This window comes from Nicotiana tabacum, chromosome 3 (assembly GCF_000715075.1).
Source record: "Nicotiana tabacum cultivar K326 chromosome 3, ASM71507v2, whole genome shotgun sequence".
NCBI classification, from domain to species: domain Eukaryota; kingdom Viridiplantae; phylum Streptophyta; class Magnoliopsida; order Solanales; family Solanaceae; genus Nicotiana; species Nicotiana tabacum.
Window position 1 is genome coordinate 166,430,457 of NC_134082.1, and position 15,430 is coordinate 166,445,886.

Sequence of the window (15,430 nt, forward strand, 5' to 3'; positions counted from 1 at the left end):
CCAAGAGCTGCTAGTCTAGAGCAAACATCTTTGTTAACGAGCCTAACTACATAAGTCTTGCCTTCACAGTCTGATTTCAAGACATTGGTTACAAAATTAGGAGCATAGTAGATAACATTGAGATCCCTGTTGTTGTTGTCACTCAGCGCTTTTTTAGCCAGCATGTGTGCCAGCTTGTTTGCCTCCCTGAAAATGTGTTGTATTCCCTCAATCTTCACCTGCCTCATTAACAACCTGCACTCATAAATAATGTCATTTAGCATTATCATTCCATTATCCAAACAGTTAATGACATCGGTTGAATTTGTTTCTATTTCTAATTTAGTGAATCCTTGTCTAATGGCAGTCTGCAAACCAATCTTCAAGGCCATTAATTCCGCCTGAAGCGGTGTTGTTCCTGGGATGTTTCCATGGAAGCCAACTATCCATTGGCTATTGTTGTCCCTGAACACTCCACCAAATCCACAAAGCGATTGGTCTTCATTGAAGGAACCATCAATATTAAGCTTAATGAGTCCTCTAGGGGGTTTACTCCACGTAACATTTATTGAAACTTTTACTGACGTTGTATTTTGTTTTTCAGTTAAAAACTTAAACTCTACTGTTAAATTAATAGCACTTTTAAGGCTAGCTAAGTATGTATAGTTATTTTATAAATTATTGTTTCTGTTAATCCAAATTGTCCATATGACAAAGGGAAATAGATCGTGCCATGTGATAATTGGGGTTTTAAAAGTAGAGTTATGGTCTCGAATATAAGTTAGCCAACTATTGACACCATTCCAATTTTTGGGATCAATTCCTAAGTGTGACCACAATTGTCTAACTGCCATGCATTCCAAGAAGACATGTTTAATAGTTTCCTTATCAGTTTTACAAGTAGAATATATAGGATCAATGTTTATACCAATATGGTCTAAGAAGCTTCTTGTTGGAAGTCTATTATGGTAGCATTTTCATAATAGAAATTTTAACTTGTTTGGGCACTTAGCTTCCCAAATCCACGTAAAATCCTTGTTGCATTCCATTTGACTGCCTAAGAGGGAGTAGCATGATTTGCTCGTAAAGAGACCATTGGTGTTCATAGGATTTGTTTGTGGGGTGTGTAGCATTTATCTTCTTAATAATCCCTGGTTCAAGAGTCATTGGGAGCTTTGATAACTCCCATGTGTTTTGCTTCCATATATTCTTTATGGTTAGGGTGTCATCTTGGAGGGCCAGAGGACCCTGAATACATTGATGGAGTGGATTCGATTGGGGAATCCAGCGACTATTCCACACACTCAAGGTTGAGGATTTATTAGGCAGCCATGTAATCCCTTTGGTACATACTTCCCAGCCTAGTACAATACTATTCCAGATAAAGGAGTTATTTTTCAGTGCTTTCCTAGTACTATAGAGACCTAAAATTGTTTTTGCCCAGGGTGATTAAGTATTGTGAAGGAGTCTCCAAGTGAGACTAGCCAGGCTTACTAGTTTTTTTTTTTTTTGCGGCATGAAGACCTAGCCCACCATCTTTTTTGTTATGAGTGATATTGTCCCATTTTATGAGATGGGTTTTTTTTGAGGAACCATTAGTACCCCATATAAAATCCCGTTGGATCTTATCAATTTTACTGAGAATCTTAGCCGGTAGAAGGGTGTATTGCATTAAGTAATTTGGAAGGCAGTTTAAACAAGAGGTTGCTAAAGTGCATCTACCAGCCATGCTTAGTAAATTGGATTTCCAAGTACTAAGTCTAGAAATCATGTTATCAAGGACAAATTGGAAGTCTTTGACCCTAGGTTTGGAGCTCGTAATAGGAAAACCTAAGTATTTTCCAAAAAAGTTACTAACTTTGATCTTAAGGATTGTGAGAGGATAACTTGTGTAGGCTTAGGGAAATGTTTGGAGATAATAATTTTGGACTTAGCTTTGTTGATGGATTGTCCTAATAGGTGACAAAAGGATGTAAGACAGCCTTTGATGGCTTCAATAGATTTATCATTAATTTGAGCCATTAAGGTTAGATCATCTACAAAAAATAGATGAGATATTTGATGTTTTTTGATGCCAATTGTAATGGGGTACCAACAACCTAGATCAACTTTATGGTTAATTAGGGTAGAGAGCATCTCCATACAAAGGATAAAAAGATATGGAGACATAGAGTCACCTTGTCTAATGCCTCTACTTGGTGAAAAGTAACTAGTTCTAGTGTCATTAACTAAGATGGCTATTCTACTAGAAGAAATACAGTTCATTATGAGCTTTGCAATACTGGGAGGAGAAAAACTTAAGGCTCTATAGACAAAGGACCATTCTAAACGAATGAAAGCTTTTTCCAAGTCAATTTTCAAAATCATGTTGTGCTTATTACCACGATATTTATTCTTTTTAAGAATTAATTCTTGAATAATAATGGCATTATCACAAGCTTTCCTATTTCTTAAGAAACTACTTTGGAAGAGGGCTAATTATGTTGTTCAGGAATGGTTTCAGCCTGGTTGAAATGATCTTAGTAATGATTTTATAGACAGTATTGCATAGGCCTATAGGTCTAAATTTTTTTAAATTATTAGCATTTGGAATCTTAGGAATTAGGCACAACAAAGTATCATTAATATTTCCAGGGATAATGCCAGTCTTGAAAACTTCTTGGCAGAGATTAGTGACAGAATTACCAACAATATTCCAGTAATTTTGGAAGAAAAAGGGTGAAGACCATCAGGCCCGGGTGCCTTATAGGGTTTAAAAGAAAAACAAGTTTTTTGTAATTTCAGAAGTTGTAACGGGGTCATATAGGAGGATAAATCTAAGTTAATAAAATACCTAGGATCTTCCTTAATATGCCTCCAATTGCTACTAGTATGGGAGGTTGTGAAAGCTTTTTCAAAGTAGTTTTTTGTGTGATTAATGATATCCTCAGGATTATTAATCCACATGCCAAGGTCATTTTTGAAGAAATTAATCTTATTGATTCTTTTCCTGTTAGTTGCCACAATATGGAAATTTTTTGTGTTAGCGTCACCTTCGTTTAACCAATGGATTCTAGATCGGAGTTTCCAGTAATCTTCCTCAATCCGAAAAATGATGTTATAATCCTGAATTAGTGAGTGTTCTAATGATTGAAGAAAAGTACTATAGTAGTAGGATAGAGAGTTTTGGATACCTTTAAGTCTTGCAAGAATGTGACTCTTATTTTTAAAAATGTCCCCAAAGGTAATATTTTTCCAATTAACGACAGTATCCTTAAAGGTGGACAAAGCTTGATTATAAGAGTTGTTACACGAAGTGCTACTAACTATTGCCTTAAAATGAGGGTGTTTGCACCAGTATGGTTCTAATCGGAAAGGTTTATCAAATAAATGACTCTTTTTAGGGATAAGATTAATAAGAAGAGGATTGTGATCAGAATGGGTCTTAGGTAGATGAGTAATAGAAGCGTTAGGAAAGCATTGTATCCATTCATTATTACCAAAAACTTTGTCCAAGCGTTCCATAATTAGGCCATTGTTACCAAACCTACGATTAGACCAAGTATATTTGCTTCCTTTATAACCTAAATCTTGTAGATTACAATAGTTTATATTGTCCCAGAGCTTAAAGGCACGTCTACTATTAAGGGCTCTCCCCCCTAATTTGTCATTAGCATTAAACACATCGTTAAAATCCCCTCCTACTAGCCATGGGTCCTGGTGAGAGTCAGCTAAATTTTTCAGATTGTTCCCCATAACATCTCTATCTATAGTGCTAGTGCTAGCATATATTGACGAAAGAAGTCATTTAAAGTTAGTAGGACGTACCTCAATGGTTGCATGGATTTCATGGTTCCTACGCACATCATTATGGACATTCACTTTGGTATGATCCCAAAGAAGCACCATGCCCCCAACTTGTCCAACTACTAGCACCTCGATGAGTTCAGAAAATCCAAACTCGTTTAACAGTGGGGCATAGGATTGCATTCTAGTCTCGAGTAGGGTTACCATGCAAGGCCTGTGGGTATCTACAAGATCCCTGAAGTTCCTTCTAAAATCTTAATTATTTCCTCCCCTAATATTCCATATTATAAAATTAGTAGGATTAAACATGTCAACATTTGGGATTGGGTTGTGACCATTCTCAAGTATTCCCCTGGTAGGGTTCGAGTTCCCCCTCAGCGTTAGTACAAGGATCATTGCCCTGTTCCCCACTGTTGGATCATGTAGTGGACGAATGTCCATTGAATACTTGAAAAGATTCTGTGGGCAAGAGAGGATATGTTTCTTCTCTTGGTTTTCTTTGAACAAGAAAACCTTTACCTCGCTTGTCACACCTCCTTCTTCCGTACCCGAGAGGGTACAAAGGAGTTTTTTCAATTAAAGGACAATCGAGACGGGATTTATTTATTTATTTCAGAGTCGCCACTTGGGAGATTTAGGGTATCCCAAGTCACCAATTTTAATCCCGAATCGAGGAAAAGAATGACTCCATATTACAGTCTGCGTACCAGAAATCCGGATAAGGAATTCTGTTAACCCGGGAGAAGGTGTTAGGCATTCCCGAGTTCTGTGGTTCTAGCACGGTCGCTCAACTGTCATATTTGGCTTGATTATCTGATTTTATGCAAGTATGAACTTATGTACAAATTTTAACTTTTAACCGCTTTTATCATTTACTGTTATTTTTATCAAGAATTGCAACATCGTGGAAACACATCTCGAACCACGTCACATCAATGCACCCGTGGTTGTTGGCGTATTTCAACTCTGTTGAGATTTGAATTTGGGTCACATAAATGTGCACCCAAGTTTAGGAAGATAACATTATTAAATACGCGCCTAAAGCGACTAGCGTATCATTTACTTTGGGTAGGGCCGTGGAATTTTGCTAAACGGTTCATCCCGAAGTCTAAGCAAATTTAAAACAAGTATTTACTGAGGGCTCCGCAATTTTGTATTTTTATTCGGCGAGGCTCATCTCATTCTTATTTTTAAAAGGAATTTGCAACGTCATGGACACGCATATCGAACCACGTCACAATTAATGTACCCGTGATTAGAAACACATTTCGACTCCGTTGAGATTTGGGTCACATAAATGTGCACCCGAGTTTAAGAAGGTAAGATTTATTAAGGCGCGTCCTAAAGAGACTAACGTATTGTTATTTTAGGAAGAGGCCGTGAACGTTCATTAAACGGCCAAATCCAAAGTCTAGTCAATGGTTATGTATTTATTGAGGGCCCCAGCGATGTGTGATTTATTTGGTGAGGCTCGTCTCATTTTATTTTAAGGATAAACCTACAGTGACTACATTTCTTCTATTAAGTTTGTCTCTAAAAGCAAAAGAAAATTTCTTAATTAATTACATGCTGAAAAACGTAACTTATCAGTTATTAAGTTACGACTAATGTGAATGGAAAATTGCGATCGCGTTTGTACAAGGAAAAACTGCTTTAATTCTACATTCTATTATTTACTAATGCTAGAACATGAGATAGATACACAATAATATCAAAAACAGATTAATTATTCTCCGATTAATTTAAACTAACATTATTAGATGAAGAAATTATACATATGCAACCTCATTACTCATTAATCATTCAACTACATCTTTATACAAAGAAAGAAAAATTATATTCAACCACAAATCTAAACAGGAGGAATTCAACAGGAACAAAGCCTGATTAATATTTCATTTTTTGCTTCAAGCCGAGATTGTACAAATGTGTACCTGGAAACAGCAGTACAAGAACAAAAGAAGGAGAAGTCAGCAGCAATAATACCACAGCAACAGCAGATTCAGCAACACCGCAAACCAGTAACAACCAGTAGAATAACCCAGTAACAGATTGAAAACTCAGCAATACCAAAGTGCAATCACAATCAAAGCAGAGGAGAGAAAAGATACAAGATGCAGTAGTTTCTGATTTTTGAATAACACTCGAGAAAAGCAACCGGAAATTATTCAAGTAGAAGTTCAAGTTGCATTTTCTCTTTTACTCTCAAAATGTTTCAAGTCTGTCCGCTCTCAAGTGTAGAAATCTGTTTTCTTTTAATGTTCAAATCGGATCTCCTTCCCTCTTAATGTTCAAGTCCTAGTCCTAATTCCTGTCCCCCCTTTTTCTCTCAAATCTCCTCAAAACTCTAATTCAAGTCCTCTAAGTTTTTTCTCTCAAGTCTAGTCCTCCTTTAATGTCAAGAAATGACTCTATATTTATAGCAAGACCTTGCCTTGAATTCCTAACCCCAAATTATTCCCCCAATGGCATGCTTTGTCCCACTTATTAATGTTTTCTTTATTTTAAACCTTGTCCCCCATGCCTACATTAAATAAATACCACATTCCCAACCCATTACAATATGTCCCCCATGCCTAAATTAAATAAGTACAATATTCTCTCCCATTATAATTTGTCTTGTCCCCCATTATGTTAAACAAGTATATCAAAACTCCACCCCATTATATTTTGTCCCCCATGCTTAACATAAAGAATCAAAATAATGTTCAATTACCAAACTACCCCTCCGACCTTATTGCAATTACCATTTTACCCCTGAACGGATTGCAATTTACCAAATTACCCCCTCATCTCTAAATGATCAATTAATCATAACTTAACCAAAATATAGTCAAGATGACCAATTTCTCAACAATCTTCAACAACAACTCACATGAACACGATGAACAACACAACTCAAAATTAATGGAATGAATTAACCATATCGGGAACCAATCCTGGTTAATTTAGACCATGAATGTATGAGCAAGGATACAACAATACAAAACGAAATAATTCAAACGATAGACATGAACAAAACAAACATTTGCCGATTTTAGATTCGAAAAATATCAAAACGAAATACGGACAAACATAAAACTCAAAAACTACTAACCGGATCGAAATGAAATATGTACGGACTGTTTCGACGAGCCTCGACCAAAGCTCGACCAAACGATGACGAACACGAACCTAAGAAGTTGACGCCGAAGTAACAGCAACAGCTGACGCGGCAGAAGTGATGAAACGGAAGCATCTGGGGGTTCGTTTACGAAGAAAATGAAGGCAGAAGAAGCAGCGATGGAGACTGGCCATGGTGCTGCTCAAGCTCGAAGAAGACGAAGTGAGGTAGCAGCAGCGCGGCAGCAACCAACGGCGAAGAACTCCGCAGCAGCAGCCCGCAGCACATTTGGAACGGGAAGACGAAGCAGTAGCTGCTGAAACAATGGCGTTTGCCGGAGCAGTAGCAGCGATGAGCTCCGATGAAGCTGGAACGAGGTCGGGGGTAGCTGGGTTTGTTTGGAAGTGATGGTGAGTCGACTGTTATGGCATGGACGGTGGTTGACGATGACGACGCAGCAGTGGCGACCATGGATGTCGAGCTCAAACTTGAGCTCGACGAAGACGCAGCAGTCGCGGGGTTTACTTGGACGCGAGGGAGGTGGAGCTTGTGTGTGGTTGATGTGTGTGTGTGTGTGTGTTGTTGATAGGGAGGCAGCAGGGCTGCCATGGCTGCTTGGGGTGTTTGGTATTTTTGAGAAGAAGAAGATAGAGGGGGGCAGGTAGGCTTAGGTCTTTTTTAGGGTTTTTTTTGTTTTGGATTGTTTTGTGTTGGATGAAAAATGAAGAGGGGTTGTTGGGTTAATGGGGCGGACCAGGTCGACCCGGTCTGAAGTGGACTGGGTCACGGGGAAGATTGGGCAATTATTTGAGCCTGAGGTTGAAATTTGAAGAAGTGGCCCAATCCGATTTTTCTTTGTATTTTTGTTATTTTTTCTTCTTTTATTTTCTAAAACTAAATTATAAAAATACTTAAATTATTATTAAGAACTAAATTAAGTTATAAAAGTGCAAATTAACTCCCAATAACAATTAACGCACAATTAAGTAATAATTAAGCATAAAATTGTTCATTTGGACATTAAATGCTAAAAATGCAAAAGATGCCTATTTTTGTAATTTTTAATTTTAGTAAAACTAATTTAATTACTAACAATTGTAGAACTAAATCCTACATGCAAAATGCGACATATTTTTATATTTTTTATTAATTTAACAAATAAGCAAACACAGACAAATACAAATAATTATCCAAAAATATCACAAAAATACTCAAAATTGCACACCAAGGAAAATCATGTTATTTTGAATTTTTTGGGAGTATTTCTCATATAGGGCAAAAATCACGTGCTTACAGCTGCCCCTCTTTGTCCGAAGACACGAAGGGTTTTCGCGCAAAGATAAAACGAGCGATTTTTGCCCATCCGAGTACTCCGTGTGAAGCATTTTTTGAAAAAGATTTAACCGAACCTTTGCTTCAAAGGTTTCCTACATATCCCTGGCTAAAGGGGAATCAGGTTAATGTAGTTCGGGAAGTTTTGGTAGCTGGGACTACCGTGGGACTGCTATGTTACTGTTGTTGCATGCTGTTATCACTACTTACCGATCTCCTTGTTACACCGTGTTTAAAAGAAAACAAGAAGCTAGGCTAGACTGTAACTTGTTCTTGTTGCCTTGCTTTCTTGTCGGCTTGTGTTTCATCTGGTGCTTTTCTTCCTTGAATTTTGGAATGATACTGGCCCTTTGCTTTTCTGAATACCAGTTTTCATCATTTTGCTCGGTCCGCTGGGGACATGGCTTTCTTCATTAAGCTTTTTGGCGGTTCCTCTGGTGGGTACGACTCTCTTCATCAGACTTGTTATGCTGGGCATGATTTAATGTTCACCAGCTGCTTCTTTCAAGACGCCTCTTTTCTTCCTTTTGACTCATGCGCCTGAATTTGTGCTGGGACCTCTTGTTGCAACCTTCTGTTTCCCGGTGCTGGGGATTTTATTGTTTCCTGCTGGGGATTCTTGTTGTAACCCTCTGTTTTATTGTCTTCTGACTTGATCTTGAAATGTATGCATCTGTTATATGGGCGGGCTCCCAACTTCAATACTTGAAATATAAAGACTGAATGTATGCCTCTGTTATATGGGCGGGCTCCCAACTTCAACACTTGAAATGAAAAGACTGAAATGTATGCCTCTGTTATTATGGGCGGGCTCCCAACTTCAACGCTTGAAATGAAAAGACTGAATGTATTCCTCTGTTATTATGGGCGGGCTCCCAACTTCAACGCTTGAAAAGTAAAGACTGGAATGTATTCCTCTGTTATTATGGGCGGGCTCCCAACTTCAACACTTGAAAAGTAAAGACTGGAATGTATTCCTCTGTTATTATGGGCGGGCTCCCAACTTCAACACTTGAAAAGTAAAGACTGGAATGTATTCCTCTGTTATTATGGGCGGGCTCCCAACTTCAACGCTTGAAAGTAAAGACTGAATGTATTCCTCTGTTATTATGGGCGGGCTCCCAACTTCAACACTTGAAATATAAAGACTGAATGTATGCCTCTGTTATTATGGGCGGGCTCCCAACTTCAACGCTTGAAAGTAAAGACTGAATGTATTCCTCTGTTATTATGGGCGGGCTCCCAACTTCAACACTTGAAAGTAAAGACTGAATGTATTCCTCTGTTATTATGGGCGGGCTCCCAACTTCAACACTTGAAAGTAAAGACTGAATGTATTCCTCTGTTATTATGGGCGGGCTCCCAACTTCAACACAACTTAGGAGGAAATGCATCTCCTATGGGTAAAACTAAAACAAACTTAGGAGGAAATGCCTCTCCTATGGGTAAAATAAACTTTAGGAGGAAATGCGTCTCCTATGGGTAAAATAAACTTTAGGAGGAAATGCGTCTCCTATGGGTGAAACTAACTTAGGAAGTGCGTCTCCTATGGGCAAAACTAGACTTAGGAAGTGCGTCTCCTATTGGAAAAGGCGTGGAATGTATTCCCTTGTTATACAGGTGGGCGCCTGATGGTAAAGACACAAAATGTATTCCCTTGTTATACAGGTGGGCGCCTAAAATATGAAATGAACAGAAAAAAAGTATTCCTCTCGTTATTCAGGTGGGCGCCTGTCTTCAAACAAACAACTTAGAAAAATAAAATCCTATTCGAGGGCGGATGAACCCAAAATATCCTATTCGAGGGCGATGAACCCAAAATATCCTTAGGACTTGAAAATGTCTTACCTCGAATACTTGCTGGGGATTATTTTGCTTGGGATGAATTTTCCCTTTCTACCTTCCCCATTATGGGTTGTCCGACCCTCTTGAAATTTGGTCAAAAAATCTGTCGAAGATGCTTCTACATCTCGATGATCCGCTTGGGATAACTCTGCTGAAGATAACTCTACTGAGTAAATATGTTATCTTACTCCTTCCAGAACTACTTCCTTTTGAGTAGGATGTTTCATTCCCCTGCAAACTACTTCCCTTTTTTATTTTTTTTTTTTTATTTATTATTATTATTATTATTATTATTATTATTATTATTATTATTATTATTATTATTATTATTATTATTATTATTATTATTATTAGCTTCTTCCTTTGAAGACTAACTCCTTTGAGACTCGTTTTGCCTTTCCACGAAAGGAACCGCTGAGGATACCGGATTTCACCAAACTTGTGTTGGACTGCTCGAAACTGCTAGGGATAACACTGTTGGGGGAATTATTTACCTACCTGTTGGGGGGTAAATTGTTATCAGCCGGGGATAACGCTGTCGAGGATAACACTGTTGGGGGATTCTGATTCTTTCAGAACTAGTGCTTCACTGAGCTCAAGTTTCATCCCTTTGCTGGGGAACAACTTCCTCCATAGAAACTTATTATGTTGGGGGCAACACTGGTTCTAAGACCACTTCCCTTGAGACTGACGTTATCTTTATTCTTCCCCGAATGGGTACCTGACTTCCAGAAAATTTTCTAAATGGAAGGAAAATTTTCTGCCCCAGTTTGATAATATCCCTTGCGGCACGCATTTCTGGCATCAATGCCATTTCCTTTACCTGTTTCAAATCGAACAAAATTTGTTAGTTCAAAACGTGGTGGTTGGTTATGATACTCCTACTGGGATGGCTTTTCCTTTTCTCCTTCCTTGCTCTGCGTTCCACAACTTGCTGGGGCTGATATTATTTGCTGGGGATAATCCCTTTCTGCTGGGGATATCCCTCTTCTTTTGTGGCATAGCTCGGAAACTGGCATTTCCCCGACCTTTTAGTCTAGTGTGAATTTCCCAAATCATGCTCACTGCTCTCCTTGCTTTGTTCACGGGCCTTGGCCTTGAGGTTTATAACCTTTGATTTCGGCAAGGGTATCCCTCTAGACACTCGTCAATCCTTTGGTTAATTCCTTTTTGCTGGGGATATCTTTATTGATACTGGCCTCGCGCTTGTTCCTTACTGACTTAGACCATTTGGATATTCTAATCGGATCCGGTCTTGCATAATTAGAAAGCTGATGGCATATTTTGAAGTCAATTCACACTTGTTCTGACCAGACAGACTCTATTGGGGAGTTTTTTTATGAAAGAAAAAAGATGAAAGGGAACAGAATAAAAAGACAAAGGAAAAAATGACTCTTTAACAAAAGAAACTATAAATAAAAACCTATCAAATGCAGATACCGACTCTAATGGTCATGACATGCATATGTGGCCTATCCTCCACTGTCAATCATCTTTCAAGATCTTCAATTGGCAATTCCCCATCCGATTCTCAATCTTATACGACTTGTAGTGCCCGAAGGGTTTTCACTATCAAGCCTCTCTCATTTTAGTTTTTCTCTCAACTTTCATCGCCTTATGGTGCCTGTGAAGGTTTTCACCAATAAGACTCTCTTGTTTTATATCTCTCTCCAGCTGGGGATTTTGAGTGTTGCCGGTATGACTCTCTCTGCTGGAGATTAGAGTCCTTTCTGCTGTGGAACAGAATGTTATGTTCGCCGGTAAAACTCTCATTTGTCTGACTTGGCATCTTTTGAAGACTGATCAGAAGGTCTTTCTTTGGACCGTAATGTGGGTTTTTGGATAGGGCTAGAAAAAAAAGGGTATTAAAGGCTCAAAAAATGCATTAATTTTGGGTTATTAGTTACAACCTTCGAAATTAGATTTATTTACAACAAACGCAACCTTTGCCCCAGTTTCTTGCTTGGGGATATTTTAATTGATTTTTTTTATTTTTATTTTTCAAAACTATGACCGAGCCGTGAAGCGCCTACGTATCCTCTTTGAGGAATCAGGTCAAACGTAGTTCCCAATTCCTTTTTTTTTTCATTTGACTTTTTTTTTATCATTTCTCTTTTTTCTTTTCTTCTTTTTTTCGCTTTTTCTCGTTTTGTTGTTTTCTTTCTTTCTTTTTTTTCTTTTTCTTCGTTGCTACTGATTCCGAACGAGGGGTATGAAAGAAAATAAATAAGGCTCAAAAGGGGTCACGAAGGATAAAGTGTTTGGGTAGCAGAACAAAATGTCTTCGTCATTCCAGTCTTTAAAACATGCCAAGTGCAAACAACACCATTAACAATAGCTTTATAGTCTCTTCCGATGGTGCTGGACTTGACAATTATGTTCAACATCTGCTTGTACATTTGTCACTTCTAAAGCACCGTTGGGCGACACTTTCACTCTTATTATCATGAAAGGTGAATCTGGCTTTAACGGTTTTCTTTATGTTTTACTTGCCCCAATTCCACATGACTCGAGCTCTGAATAATCTCAAACCGTCCTTATTTTCTTTAAATGTTCTGATCACCTTGCCGGGGGTTTATGATTAACTTTTAAGATTAGGCCCAAAGTGTGTGCGCATGTCATGTCACTAGAATCGGCGCTGAACAAAATGATAAAAAGGACTAAACAAAAGATGACTGGAAATAATAAAAGATCGGATTTTGCATTAGACTACCGGTGAAATGGTTTGAATAACAAAACAAACAAACAAACCAGAACAAAATCCTAAAACCAACTGGACAAAATTTAAACAACCGCTATGACAAAACGGAAAGATAAGCTGAAAGATGTTGACATAAAACAATATCCGAATTACGATCCTAATAATCCGAACAACAGAAATGACAACAAAATAAGCCACCAACAAGCTTCTCTCTTGCTAACCAAGGAACGGAGCGTCCTCTCCACTTTATCAAAACTGACATCTTAGCCTCTGAGCTTCGCATCAATACTGCCAAGACCATTACCAACTTCAATATCATCAAACCTTAGTCAACAAGTCCCCAATAGGATTTGAGTGCTTCTGCTATCAGGCCTGATCCCTCAGAGTGTGTATCATGAGGTGCGAGTAAAGGATTCTGGGTGTCATTGTCCGGCTTACCACAAACCAACCACCTTAACTTTATTTGCGAAACAAACAGGTTACAATGGACTCAGTCGGTCCCCATTATTAACAACATCTTTTTTTTTCTTTTTTTTTCGATTTTTTTTCTTTTTTTTTCCACTTTTTTTCATTTTTTTTCATTTTTTTTTTCATTTAATTTTTTTTTCATTTCATTTTTTTTCTTTTTTTTTGTTGTGGTCGAATCTTATGGAGATTGCCTACGTATCATGACCCCGCATGAATCAGACCTTGTGTAGTTCGGACCCAATAAAAGATAAGTAATAAACACATTTTTTTCTGGAATTTACAATTTTCAAATTAAAACAAACTGGATTGCAAAAGTTTAAAAACTAACCATACTAACAGACTTTGACAAAAGACAACAAACGGCCTCGAAAATCAAATAACTCGCATACTTTAATCAAAGAATTACAAACTCAAAACAAACGGCCAGTTCCTTTCCCCGTTTGCCAAATGCAACCAAACGGTTATTTTTTGCAAATGTGGCCCCTTCCAAATTTCATATAAATTTTGAGGCCGGGGAGGATTATTTTATGACACACCTATTGTTGCAATTTGGAGAATTTTTCAAATTACAATAAAAACCTAGTGTTGCAAACACGACCCTTCAGCGCCTCAGGGACGAAGATTTATAGGGCTGTGTGGGTCAACTAGACCAAAAATCCTAAACATGACCCAAAAGGTGGCTGTTTATGCAAAGTCAGCCTTCCGGCGTCCCTCTCGGGAACATTCGGCTATTTTTGACAAAACAGCATCACCCGACTTATTTATGACTCTTTTTATCATTTAAAATAGAAAACTTAATATTGCAAACACGACCTTTCAACGCCTCGGGGACGAAGATTTTTAAGGCTGTGTGGGTCAACTGGACCAACCTTAAAAATGACCCGAAAGTGGCTGTTTATGCAAAGTCGGCCTTCCGGCGTCCCTTTCGGGAACATTCGGCTATTTATGACAAAACAACATCATCCGACCTCTTTATGACAAAATTAAAATTTGATATATTTTTTATTATTATTATCATTTATTTGTTTTTGGCTTTTTAGCAAAAGGTGGGGTTGGACCCGATGAGGGTTGTAAGCACGTGATTTTTGCTTCACGGACGATCACTCCAAAAGAAAATAAAAAATAGTGACAAATGGCTTCGCTGCACAATTTTTCGATCTTTCCGTAACATGTGTTGTTGGTCATTTGTGTGTCTGCCCATTTTGCATCCAGTCACTATCAAACAAAAATAAAAAACTATGTGTCGGTAAAAGAAAATTCAAAAAATATATATATGTGTGCATCGTTCGTTCTAGGCTTTTAGTTAACTTACTTAAATATTTTTGTGATAATTGTGTTAAAATGTTACATTGTTGTTTAGTTTTAATTTCGTTGTTTTATTATCTATTATTTTTATTTTTGTTTTAAAAGAAAAAATGAAAAAAAAAGAAAGCAAAAGAGTGAAGGATTAAAATCGATTTGGGCCCAGAAATTGAAACAAAAGGGGCCCAAAAACGGCACTCAAACCCAGTCCAAACCAGGCCTGCCCTGACCACCTCCCGAAACGACGCCGCATCATGCGTCTGATCTGGGCCGTTCAAACTCTCGATCCAACGGCTCAGGACCTCTATCAGTAACCCGTTTCAAAACCCGACCCAGGAACCAATCCGATCCAACCCCTCACTTAAACCAAACGACCCCGTTTAACTACCAAACGACCCCGTCTCATTTCTCAGCATCAGATCCAAGCCGTTGAGATCATCTGATCTAACGGCTCAGATCCAATCAGCCTCCCCATATATAAACTCAACCCTTCACCCCACGCCCCCTATCCGAACCCCACCCCTCACTCGTCTCCTTCCCCGAGCTGAAACCCCAAACCCTAGCAAGCCGCCCTAGCTTCCCCTCCACCAAAACCCGGCGGCACGAACGCCGGTGACCACCCCCTTCACACCCCTAAAGCATCCAACCACCCTGAACACGAATCCACTAACCACGAACCTCGAATCACCTCCTATCGTCTCGAATCTGGATTTGAAGATTCGAGACAAAACTCGATCTATGCCAAACCACCCCATCTTCATACCAGACACTCCCCTGACCTTCCTCGTGACCAAACCAAGCTTGGTTTGGTCCGAATCTACCCACAACTCCCTAAAAATCAGATCTGGAAATCCAGACCTTAGAACACATGCACCTGGGGAATCTGGCCGGCCTTGACAAGGGTTTGAGGTCTA